The following is a 14,200-nucleotide window of genomic DNA, read 5'->3' as shown; positions in this document are numbered from 1 at the left end:
GTGGCAGTAGCCGGGCGTGGTAGCGCGCTCCTGTAGTTCCAGCTACTCGGAAGGCTGAGGCAGAAGGATCGCCGGAGCCCAGCAGGTCGAGGCTGCGGTGGCCGGGAGCGGCCACTGCACTCCAGAGACTCCAACCAAAAAAGACAAAAAAACCAAACCAACAAATAAAAAAAAAACCGCTCTCTTGGTGATTTCAATGTGTGGACAAGGTTAAGAACCTGTACGCTAACCTGTAGCCTCAGAGACTCACCTGTCTGAAAATACTTTTCCCTAAAAGAATTATGGTGCCGGTGGTTGTTGGTTTTTTAAAAATCATCTTCCATTTTAACTTTGTAAATAGACTTACCAGAAAAAGACTATTTAGCAATAGATTATTACCAAAACATTGACTAATTCTACCTGACTACCAATCACGGAAGACTGCCTAGAAAGCACGTGGAGAATGAAAACTACATTTCCTCCTCAACTTGGTGGTGGAGCAGGAAGATGAATAAAATATGTGTGTGTGCACCCATATATAAATATAGAGTGTATCCATTATTAATATTTTAGTAAAATACAACAGAATAAAGAAACAAGGTAAGCAAAGTGCTATAAGAAGTGTAAAAATAATTATTCTTACTGGTAGTGAATAAAACAGATAAATAATATAATCTGTACCACCTGAAAAGTGTGAACAGCATTTATACTTTTTATGTTTCACACTCAGAATTTTATCTGAAGGAAAAATCCAAATGAAAGCTAAGTACATCACATCTACGTTACCCAAGTTAGAACTCAGAATTTTGGTGCTGAGCTGAGTGACAGTGCAGGGACCAGAATCTGTCACTGCAAGTGCTGACTTCAGTGCTTTGTTCCTGACTGCTCTGCAGCTATCGGCTCAATTCCCACACACATTTACTGTTTGACCTTCAGAGAGCAGGACTAATTGGGAATGAGCTTCCATTAAAACAAAAAACTGTGTATTTTCTGGCAAGGGCTAAAATTTCCACAAAGATGTCTACTGGAAAACTTTCCCTTTTAGGAATATGCTGCATTAATTACTTTGGAAAGCACTTACTCTTCTGTATATTAAATCACCTCTAGGAAATTTTCACTTTTCCACTAAAATAGCTATCCAGGTAAAATTTCCAAAATATGTTCCGTCACCAGGTCCTTATGAAAAACTGAATATGTTTATAGACATCCTTTCTAATTCTCTTTTCATCATGAATGCACTTTATTCGTCTTTGTATTATCAGAAAGCAAATCTAATGAAACAATGCTGATGTAAGTATTTTCCCTGGTTTTCAGAATATATCCGTTTGGAGCAAAGGTTTACAGCGATTTCTTTCTCCCTCTATACAACGCTAGAACACCAAGCGTGCAGCCTGTTATAATCAGAGTGTTACCAGGGGAGGGGGAGGGGGAGAGAAAAGCATCCCTAATTACTGAGTCATTAGAAACCTCCCACAACCCTTCAAGTGCCTTTCCAAAGTGAAGCTGGGAGGATTTCCCAAGCCTCTGTTTCTCACGGGGAGCTTTGGCCCTTGCGAGGTAACTTTCCCTTTAATGAAGCAGGTGAAAGGCCATTTGGCACCAGACAGTTCGTTGTACTCCAGCTGCCTGTGAAGAGGCGGTTGCCAAGCAACCAAGTCCCCGGCTTTGTGCCTTCATCGGGCTGGGAAATTTGGAGGGTTTTGAGGCTGTTGTCTACTGCAGACAACTTACACTGAAATGCCTTTAGGTTTTCAGAACTTAAAAAAAAAAATTCCTTACAGTAATACTACATTCTCTTTCCCAATTTTCTCTTTTTTGGGGGGCAGAGACTATTTAGAGTGTGTATGGCTATATTTCCACAGGAAAATATCCAGACCTTGACTTCAAAATCAGAAGTAATTTACATTTTAAAAAGAGGAGCAAATGAGCATCACAGCTGCATTTCATATGTTCCTTCCTGTCAGCTTAATTTCTTTCATTTACTTTCCTCCTTTTGCATCTTAATTTTTCTAATTTTAATTCCTTTTTTGCCTTCATTCCATCTCACTTCCATGTCTGTTTCTTTGATCTGTTTCTTTCTTCTCTCTCTAGTGATATAAGTTCTGTGTCATTTATACATTTATCTTCAATTGATTACTCATCCATTGTGACGTTGAGTGAGTCAAGCTTTCCTTTACAACCCGGTTGATATTTTATTCTTACTTCTGGACTTCTTAAAATTTTTGTTTTTACCTGTGGCTAGTTAGGGTTATGGGGAAATAAGTGACAAAGTATTATCTGTTATTTGGACTTCTTTTGTTCCTGACAGAAAAACCATTGTTCTATGAGCCTCTTAATGTGTGCTCTCTACTTGCATGGTGACCCACTTGGCACATTTCATTAGCTTTGAAGTCACTGAGTCCTCTAAGTTGTTTTAGTCCTACAACAATGTGGAACATTCTCTTACATACTTAATATTATGAAGCTATTTCATTGAGTAGTATGCAATTTGGAAAACCATGAAAAAAATTTGCTTTCTTTTGTTCTTTTTTTCCTGAGTCTGGCAATGATTTATAAAATAAATGAGAGCAAATTGATCTGGCTATGCCTGGTAATGATCAAAGAAAAGGGGTTGAAGTTCTGGAAAGATGTACATGTAAGAAAATAATATATGGGCACCCTCTAGTGACTTCCCACCACCCCAGAATACCCTGATATTCATCACTGCAGGGTAACAAGTAATACTGTGGAAGGGGGCCTAAAAAGACATCTACAATGTCAAAAATTAGGCTGAGCATAAACTCAGCCTTTGCACAGTTAAGCATATACTCAGCCTTTGCACAGTTAAAAAGTTCCCTTCCTAGAAACTGACAACAACACCTGCTGGCTAGGTTAAACTGTTTAACAGCTTTTTTTTCGCTTCTGTGAGCCCCGCTAGCATTGCTTGAAAAGTACCTAGGCCTCCAGGATGTTGAGGTTTGGCCCACTTGGAAAGTCCATTGTGGTTTTGCCCCATTTAAGCAAGTCCCTACAGCAAATGGGGGCCCTTGCTGTGGGACTTACATGTCTTGGCTAATAAACCTCTCCTTTTTATCACTTGTACTTTTGGTGTCGGTGTCTGTGAATTAAGTGCTCGGTCCCTATTTCAGTACACAGATTTATTTACTTACAGATTTGTTATACCTTCCATGTCACAATATGGGAGTGGGGCTATTCAATATCATTTATCTGAAAATTTGTGGTGGCAGGTGAATTTATGTGTCAAACTGCTAAAAGGAATAGATGGACTTGTTTGTTACTACATTTACTGTTGTGGCTTTAAGTGAGTAGATATATAGCCAGTATATATTTCTGGAATTTATAAATAAAAATGACTCTCCCTTTATGACTCAGTATTGTGATCTTCCATTTCACTATAAAAGCATAATAGAAGTATTATTTCCTTTCCTATATGATCAAATTAGTGTCTTGTACTGTAGTGATCAGAAAACAGGAGGCATGGATTTTAATCCTAGTTTGATCCCTAGCTAGCTTTTCACTTTAGGCAAGTCTTTTAATCTTGGCCTTAGTCCTTCTTCTGTAAAGTTGTGAGGCTGGAGTAGATATTCTCTGAGATATACTCTGTTTCTAAAATTTTATTATTGAATTTGAAAATCACTAAACCTTTGAACAAGTGTGATTTAGAAAAGGCAAGATATAGTTTGTTTGTTTGTTTTAATTTCAATCGCTTTAGGGAGTACAAATAGTTTTTGGTTACATGGATGCATTGTATGGTGGTGAAGAAGTCTGGGCTTTAAGTATACCCACTTCCCCAACTTGGCATATTGTACTCGACAGGTGATTTTTCATTCTTCAGCCCCTTCTCACCCTTCCCCTGCTGAGTCTTCAGTGTCCATTATACCATTCTATATGCCTTTGCAGTTCCTTAGTGTAGCTCCCACTTATAAGTGACAACATGTGATGTATGATTTTTTCATTTCGGCTTTAGTTCACTTAAGTTGATGTTCTTCAATTCCATGTTGCCACAAAAGATGTTATTTCATTATTTTTAAAGGCTGAATAGTATTTCATCGTAGATATAGACCACATTTTCATTATCCACTGATCAGTTGATGGTCATTAAGGTTGATTTCCCACCTTTGCAATAATAAATTGTGCTGCAATAAACATACAAGCACAGGTGTCTTTTTTGTGTAATGACCGCTGTTCCTTTGGGTAGATACCTAGTAATGGGATCATTGGATCAAATCGTAGATCTACTTTTGGATATTTGAGAATGCTCCACTCTGATTTCCACAGAGGTTGTACTAAGTTACATTCCCAACCAACAGAGTATAAGTGTTCCCTTTTCATTGCATCAATGCCAACATCTTTTTTTTTTTAAATAATGGCCATTCTGATTGGTATAAAGTGGTATTTCATTGTGGTTTTAACATGCATTTCTCTGATAATTAGTGATGTTGAACTTTTTTTCATGTTTCTTGGCCATTTCTGTATCTTTCTTTTGAAAGATGTCTATTCATATAATTTGACCGATTTTAATGGGGTTATTTGCTTTTTTCTTGCTGGTTTGCTTGAGCTCTTTGTAGATTCTGGATATCAATCCTTTGTCAGATGTATAGTTTGCAAATACCTTCTCCCATTCTGTAGTTTGCCTATTTACTCTGGTGGTTATTTCTTTTGCTGTGCAGAAGCTTTTTAGTTTACTTATTTTTGTGTTTGTTGCTTTTGTTTTTGGGATTTTAATCATAAATTCTTTGCCTAGGCCAATGTCCAGAAGAGTTTTTCCTGGGTTTTCTTCCAGGATTTTTATGGCTTCAGATCTGAGATTTAAATCTTTAATCCATCTTGAGTTAAGTTTGTATATGGGAAGAGATAGGGATCAAGTTTTATTTTTCTATATGTAGCTGTCCAGTTTATCCAGTTTTCCCAGCTCCATCTGATGAATAGAATGTCCTTTCCCCAGTGTATGTTTTGGTCTGATTTGTCAAAGGCCAATTGCTGGTAGGTATTTGGGTTTATTTCTGGATTCTCTCTGGTGAAGTTTTTAAGTGGAAAAAAGTATTTAAACTTCCTTGTATTTGTTAATCGAGTTTTTTTTTTCCCTTAGGCATGTGAGTTGAGTTCAAAATTTATAGCTGCTTTTGGCTCTATAAAAAGCACAGTTTCTGGAGACTGTCTATACTTGAATTTAGCTTCCTCACTAGTTGTAGAACATAGGTAAGCTTTTAAAAATGTCTTTGTCCTCAGTTTACTTGTCTGTCCCTTCTCATAGGGATGTTGTAAGGAGTAAGTGACATGATTCACACAAGCCCTTAACAAACAATTAGAGTATTAACATGTTTTTGATACATGTGAGCTTTTACAATTACTCTGGTGTCACCAGCTGCAGCAGACTATTATCATTCCATACTTTATTAGTGTAAAAATAACCTAGCTTAAAAGTCTTTACCTTTGAAATCTATTCTATACATTTTTTCCAGTAGGTTTCCTAGAACACAATTCTCTTCATTTCCCTCTCCTGCTAAAAACTTTAAAAACAGACTTCAATGAATCCCATACCCAGTAGAATTGAGTATAAATTAGCCTGACATTTAAGGCTCTCATCAATATTGGTTCAATTTATCTTTCCTACTTCATTCCATTACTTCTCTCATATGTACGTGCTCTGGCTGAATGGAACTACCCACATATCTCTGTTCGCCTGAGTTAAGCTTTTAAGAGCAGAGACTGTACTATGTCTCAGTATTAATCCAGGACCTGGCACACAGTAAGCAAGCAATATTTGCAGAAATGAACTGCCTTTGTTCATACTATTTTATTACCAGAAGACCTCTCTTTTTATCCTTACCTATATAACACCTATCCTTCAAAGTCTCATGCAAATTTCATGAGTTACCATGACTTCTAGGCTACCTGCTTCCTTCAAATATTACTGTGTACCTATTTTCAAGCATTTACATTCTACTGTGGTTATAAATATTTTTGTCATGATCTTGTGCCCTAATTTTCAAATGGCAATGAGAGCAGAATACTATGTCTTACTCAATTTTATTTCCTACAATGGCTAGCATTTTGCTTTGATTTTGTTAATTTCCAGTGGCTAGTTGAATGAATAAATATGACCAATGGAATACTATTTATTGTCCATTGTTTTGTCATCATTTTCTTAAAACCATCCTATTTCCATAGAACAAAATCTACATTCCTTGCCAGGCTTCTCAGTCTCTCCATGTCTGGCTATATCCTCTCTGTCTAACATGATTGTAGGTAGCTGCTAGAGTCCAACTGGCTTTTCATTATTCTGTGGGCATACCATATTCATTCTTACCACTGTTCTTCATTGATATTTCCTTTGCTTGAGGGTGATCCTGTCTTCATTTCTCCTATCCAAGCTTTCCTTCGGGTCTCATTTCAGTGACCAAATTCCTCCATGATGACTTCTACAATGTCTCTTCTCTTTCACCACTGAAAAGATAAATTTATGTACTTAATTTGGCACTTATCGTACAACTTAATCATATACACCTCTTGCTGGGAGAAAATTTAAAGGTGCTGTACTACAAGAATTCTAATATCAAAACGTGAAAGGGGCTAGTTCCATATTAATCCACTCTGTATTTTTACTCCTCTTTCTTCCTGGATTACCTTTTATATTATCTATACAGATATCATTCTTGACTGCTTGTTTTTAAGATACTAAAGCAACTTGACATGCTTCAGCACCACCTTTAACTAATATTATAATCCTATATGTTGTAAATGTTGATTATATTTCGAACCAACAGAAAAATATGGTTTAAATTTGTATTCTAAATTTTTATGTATTTTAGTCTTCATAATGCAATTAAATTTTGAATCTTTGGGACAGAGATCGCATCTTTCTTTGGAGTTCCCAAATTAGGAGGCATAATACTGATCACACTGTGGATATTCAATGCTTGAGAAATATTCATTGTTAGATGAAACCTACCTGCCAAAATTGTCACTTTAAATGCATTTTATAATAAGTGACACCCTGACTTCATTTCATTTTTTTCTGGTCTATTGATTCTAAGTTACTGTCATAATTACAGTTTTTCCTGACCTATTGGCTTCTAATTTACTATTTACTTACTAGACCACTCAGAAAATAAGACAACTAAAGCTATATTTTTGAAGAAGATTTACAGAGAGACATCTTAGGGTTAGGGTGCAATAGGATTTGCTTTCCATACTGCATTAATATTGTTTTTGCCTTATGACTGAAGATGAAAATGGGAAGTATGGTAAATATTTGCTGAGTGGTCTACATAAAATGCACTGTGCTAGAGACTTTATAAATACCATCTACTTTTATTTTCTCAACATGCCTATGTAGTTGATGATTCTAAGCTATTTTTATAGACATGAAAACCAAAGCTAAGAAAGTAATTTACTCAAGGCTCTATCGCTAAATTTGATCTCAAGTCTGTCTGATTCAAAGGTTGCTACCAGTGAAAGGGAATAATTCAGTGGATCTCAATCTTCAATGTGCAGGAGAATCACCAAAAAAAAAATTCTTAAGATACATATGACCCAGATCACTAAGAAGATTACAATTTGTTAGGTTTGTGGTAAGACCCAAGGATCTGTATTTAACAAACACAATGAAGGGTTCATTTGGAGAAAATAAAAATTGAGATAAGGAATAGTTAAGATGATAATGGTAATTATAACAATGATAACAATAACAACTGTACATTAATAGATCAATACCACATAACCCATTGTTTATGGTATCACCTTATTATTTGTCAGATACTGTGTTGTAAAGCACTTTATAACATACTTTGTCATTTAATTTTCTTTTCTTTCTTTTTTTTTTTTTGTGAGTTGGAGTCTCACTCTGTCACCCAGACTGGAGTGCAGTGGCCGCTCCTGGCCACTGCAGCCTTGACTTGCTGGGCTCCGGCACTCCTTCTGCCTCAGCCTTCCAAGTAGCTGGAACTACAGGTGCGCGCTACCATGCCCGGCTAATTTTTTGATTTATTGTAGAGACGAGGTCTCGCCAAGTTGCCCAGGCAGGTCTCGAACCCGCAGGCTCAGGCAATCCACTCACTTCAGCCTCCCCAGGCGTGGGATTACAGACTGAGCCACCAAGCCCGGATTGTCATTTAATTTTCAAAACCACCATATAAAGGATACAACCATCATCTACCATGAGGAGAGAATTAGGGTCAGTGAAGTCACACAGTTAGTAAGTAGTGTGAATAGTCTGACTCTGAAAGGCATACCCACAACTCTGAAAGATGCAGCAAAATGAAAGAAAAGCCAGGGAAGTTAGAGCCTGAAGGAAGAGAGCTCATCAAGAGTCAGTGATGTCAATGCTACAAAGAGGTTAAGTAGTATAATAATGAGACATGTTCCCTGTATTTGTAAATAAGGTAGTCATTGCTGCCCTAGTAAGGTCAACTTGAGTAGGAAGATGAGGTAATCAGACAGAATTTAAAGAGTTAAAGCATGAATGTAAAATGTAAAAAAAAAAAAAATAGAGAACTTAAACTATTATTATTATTTGAAAATTTGTTATTTTAAAGATGTGGAATACAATTCAGGATTAGGTATATAAGTGGCCATTGCACAGGTAAAGTTTGGGCCTATCTTTGGTCCCCATTCTGCTTGGTTTGAGATGAGGCACCCTTATTAATGTTATGTACCCCACCCCTCGACATTTTCCAGCTACTGTCAATCCCTTTCTTTTAGTATTATGGTAAATGGAGAACTTAAATTATTATTTTATGATTTCCCACCAAAAATTAGGGGGAAAATGACTGCTTTAGGGACTGATATAAGTTTGTTGAACATTTTGTTTGCTTGTTTTAAGATGAGATAGTTATGAAAATATTGAGGGGGAAGAAATGATGCAGAGAGATGTTGATAAGGATTTTGAAAAGAATAAAACTAATGAGACAAAGTTTTTGAGAGAATGGGATACGTCTATTAGCTTTGTAGAAGAGCACTTGTTTTCCTGGAATAGGAGGAAATGAGAAAGTATGCACACAGCTGCAGATACTGGTATTTGACTAGAGATGTAGACATGGACATTTATGTGTAAGGAGATGAAAAATTAAAGTAATTTGCATGAGATGGATTCTGTTTAATGTGCTGAAAATATTAATGGGAACTTCAAGCAAATTAATGAAGATTTGCGATAGCTACTATGAAGAAAAAGAGGCAGAGTTGACCAGAAACATGTAAAAGTATGGCTGTGGGATTAAAAGCCCAGATGAGGGGAAAGATTCCATCTTGTAGTAGCAACAGCACTTATGATTGTGTGGTTTGTGTTCAGTGGTATTCAGTAAGATGGAGAAGTAGACACCAGGGTTGGGTTCATGTTAGTCTAAGAGTTTTAGGAAAATGCGTGGTGAGGACAACAGTGAAGGTACTTGAGTATGCTGACAATAGTTTGGTGTAATGAAAGGGTCTTACAGACGTGGAGAAGAGTGACCAATAAATTGGGTATGCAAGAGATGGTAGAATAGTAAGAGCTGGCTGTTGTGGGTTGGAAATGGGAGAGAGAAAGAATGTATTTCAATGTATTTGGCAGCAACCTAGAAGTAATATGAGTTTTTAATGCTCCCATTATCTAAATCTATTTTTCTCTTACATTAAAAAAAACCTGAGGTTGTAAGGGCTGAGGTCTAACTTTGGCCTGTTTTCCTCCCAAGCCTTTTTTTAATGATTACCTGAACTTTTATTTCCTGAGTCTCTCTCATTGTCAATATTGTCAAAAATTACTCATTGTTAGTCAAATTAGTACACAGAAGAATTTATTCCTTTAGTTTCTGGAATAATGATTGCAATGTGTAGGCTATGCATCAGAATCACCTGGGGAGCATGTTAAAAATGTAAATTTTTGGCCTTTATAGCAGACTGACTTAATCAGAATCTCTGTGGGGGTAGATCCCAAGGAATCTGTATTTTTTAATAAGTTCCACGGGACATTCTGACTCACATAATTATTTTAGGAGATGATTCTGTTGACAATTTCAACAAGACAGAGCTTATTAGACTTTTCTCCTTTAAATTACCAATCCACACTCAGTAGGTTGGCTCCTATTTGTGTAGCAATATTCTGTGACTGGTGGGCTTTGAAATTGGAGTCGAGATACAAGAAAATAACCATTCATTCTTGGAACTGGTACATTTCCCAGATTTCTTTCTTTTATACAAGCCCCGATTACACGCTTGACATCCACTAATATCCATTAATATCTGCAAACCCCCTTTACATGCTTAACATGAACACTGTTTACATTTGAAAAAAAAATGAAAGGAGAGATCACAGTTGAAAAGATTACAGAATCAAAAAAACTTGACAGAAAAACTCCAAATGGTAGAGAAGATAACAAGTAAAAGGTATAGGAAAGGAGAGATGAGTAAGAGTTTTAATTCAAAAGGAATGGGGATATGTTGACGGTGACTTACAGAGGTACTGTTCTAGTAGAATTAGACACCTGGTAGATGTTCACATATTAGAAATCGACTGCTACAGCTACATTTTGCCTTTTTGGTAATTATGTGATCAATTTACAATCAATGGTTTCTCTTGCCACTGAACTCTTGTGCTGTTGAATATAGCACATTGAAAAAACTTGAGAAATCTTATTTTCGGTATCTTCGTACCTAAAGGCAAGTAGAACATACATTATTTTCTTCAGTATCTGCTGACAGTTCTCAAGGAACAAAGGCACAGCGATGCCTCTAAAATCTCTCCTCAGTGACACAAAAGCCAGGTTTCTTTACACTGAAGTCATGAATCATACAACAGATGACAACACTCATAGACGAAAACAATTCACATGGAAATTTTTTTTATCATTTGATAGTATTTTATTTGGTGATATTCTCATCTATAAGCAATGAAAATATTTTAGAAGTATTTTTTGAGAAGGAAATGTATCTTAGATACATTTTCTTTACATTTGCAAATTGTGCTTTTCTTACATCTTTATTAATGATTTCAGTTTAAACTAAAACAAAAGCCCTCTTTCACACACACACACACATACACACACACACACACACACACACACACACTCACACTCTCACACTCCTCTCCCTCTCTTTCTCTCTGTTGTTCTCTCTTTCTCTCCTTCCCCTGAGTTCACGCTCTTTTCCTTATTTATCTACATGTCTCTCTAGGTTTATTGTTATATTTGGTCCTTCATGTTAGAGACCTTACTACAGAAAAAATTGCTAGAGTAAGAATGGGAAAACTCAAAACTCAAGATTATATAACCCGAATAAGTTCTGCCATATGGACCATGCCTATCTTTGATGAAAAATAGATGACTGGCTGTCAAGATCATGCAAACTATACATCATTTGATAGAAACTCATGAATTAAGTTTCAGCATAGACCTTATAAGTTTTACCTCCCTGAAGTAAATCCTCACCCCTTTTGCCTTCTATTTCTTATACTAGTGCTCAGATTCATGAACCATGTCGAGGCTGAACTGTGTGGCAATAAGCAAACATGCCCATTCCATTGCTTCTAAAAACACCATATTGAATTGTTCAAACTCCCTAATGAGAAAAAAAAAATTATCTTAGGTGTGGGTCAGAAGAGTCAGCATCGGTTCCATTTATTCACTTAGTAAATTCTGCTTAATATTAACTGTTTGGAAAATAAATTTATGGCCTCTCTCTTCTACAATCAGTTTGATGCTCACTAATGATATACATATCCTACCCTGAGCTGTATCTCTTGGGATTGTTTATACTTTAGGAATCATGCTCAAATCTGTAACTAAACACTGACCTTGACTTTGTTTTCATTTTCAGATTCCATCCTGTAGCCCAACTTGATGCTGTTTTAGTAGTCAGATTTCAGTCTTCTCTGATATGAGTTCTAGGGCCATCAACTAATGCCTGGCCATGCTGCTCCTTGTTTTGATTGCAGTACATCTGACACTGTGCTCACTATGTTGTCCTTTAAACACTATAATCATCCACCGTCATTCACGTGTAATTATCTTATATTTTGATGATGGGAAAATTCTCCTGAATTGCCTTTTTAATACTTCCTCTCAAATCTATTGTCTATATTATTGCCAAATTAATTGTCCTAAAAATACACTTTCTCTATGGTACCTTCCCTAGTGAAAAACTGTAATGATTTCACAATGTTTACAAAATCAAATTGAGATTGCTTAATTTATCATTTTATGTCTTCATCCACGATATGTTCTCTACATAGTTTTCAAGACTGATAGCTAATTGTTTCCCCCCATATACATTAGTACCCCCTTATCCATGGTTCCACTTTCCATGGTTTCAGTTACCCTCAATCAACCACAGTCTGAAAATATTAAAGAGAAAATGCTAGAAATGAGAAATTCATAAATTTAGATTGCATGTATTTCTGAGTAGCATGAAAAAAATCTCACATTGCCCTACTCCCTCTTGCCTGGGATGTGAATCATACCTTTATCCAGAGTGCCCACTTTGTATATGCTACCCACCCATTAGTCACTTAGTAGCCATATCACTTGTCAGATCAGTATTGAAGTGCTTGTGTTCAAATAACCCTTATTTTCCCAAATGGCTCCAAAGTACAAGAGTAGTGATGCTGGCAATTGAGAAATGACAAAGAGAAGCCATAAAGTGCTTCCTTTATGTAAAAAGGTAAAATTTCTTGACTTAATAAGGAAAGGGAAAACATTGTATGCCGAGGCTGGAAAGATCTACAGTACAATAAGATATTTTGAGAGAGAGGCCACATTCACATAATAACATTTACTTCAGTATATTGGTATAATTGTCCTATTTTATTATTAGCTATTGTTGTTAATCTCTTACTATGCCTAATCTATAAATTAATCATTATTAATTTATTAATTATAAATTAAACTTTATTATAGATATGTATGTTTAGGAAAGAAAAGAGTAATATAATGTTTGTTACTCTCTGCAGTTTCAGGGGTCCACTGGGGGTCTTGGAATGTAAGAGGAGGGGCTAAGTTGCATTATTCTGGCTTTCTTGATATTGCTGGATTATACCTTTTAAAAAAGTTATCATATAATTTCTCCCTGAAATACTTTCCCTCTCTAATTCAGTCATGAAAATTATACTCATTTTCTGAGGTTCAGTTAAGCTTATTTCTTTCATGAGATTTTTCTAATCACACTAATAGTAAGTTATCACCCTTCTCTGAAATCCTGCAGTATTATATTATCCTCATTTGGTGCTCATCAGATCCTGCTGCAGCTATTTCAAAACAGTAACTTATCTACATACCAGATAGAAAACCTCTAACAACAGAAACTGTTTTTTAAATTTTCCTTTGTATATCAAACAAAGATTTGAGACTAATAGAGACATGGGAAGTATTTTTAATGAATAGCAATGGCTAATAACATCAAAGTAAAATATCCCTGTGAGAAATTAAATATTAAGTTTTAAGATAACAATTATCATGCTTAAAGCATGAGGATTGAAATTTATTGATCTAAAAGTTCACTTCCATGGTGCTTGTTTAATCTCAGTAGGGTACATTTGACTTCCAAAACTATTTTCAGCAAGCATACCATAAATTTTAAGTAGAGTTCACAAAAAAGTTATTACTGTCTTAATTTATATAAAAAAATGACACTAGAATGCCCTGGAGAATGGAACACAAAAGAAAGCAGGAGTTACAATCTTAATGTCAGACAAAACATCCTTTAAGCTATCAAAAGTTAAAAAAGATATGGAAAATCACTACATAATGATAAAAGGTCAATCCATCAACAAGAAATATCCATCCTAAACATATATGCACCCAACATAGGATCACTAATTTTATAAAGAAACTTCTAGGTAAACTAAAAAAAGTTATTGACTCTAACACTGTCATAGCTGGGACTTAGATCTGCCACTACAACCCTAGGCAGATCACCAAGGCAAAAAAATCAACAAGGAGATCCAGAACCTCACCTTGAACCTTGACCAAGTGGACTTAGTAGATACCTGCAGAAAACTCCACTTGACAACCACAGAATATACATTCTACTCATTACCACATGGAATTTAGTCTAAGATTGACCACATACTTGGCCATAAATCAAGCATAAACAAATTTCATAAGATTGAAATACTACCCTGCACATTCTCAGACCAGAGTGGAATAAAGATAAATATCACCACCAACAGAGTTTCCCCAAAACCCACAAAGACATGGACACTACACAGCATGATTGAACAATGACTGAACAACACAGAAATCAAAACAGAAAT

This window comes from Carlito syrichta, unplaced genomic scaffold (assembly GCF_000164805.1).
Source record: "Carlito syrichta isolate Samal-C Ts95f unplaced genomic scaffold, Tarsius_syrichta-2.0.1 Scaffold314865, whole genome shotgun sequence".
NCBI lineage: Eukaryota > Metazoa > Chordata > Mammalia > Primates > Tarsiidae > Carlito > Carlito syrichta.
Note: the sequence above shows the minus strand (reverse complement) of the source record.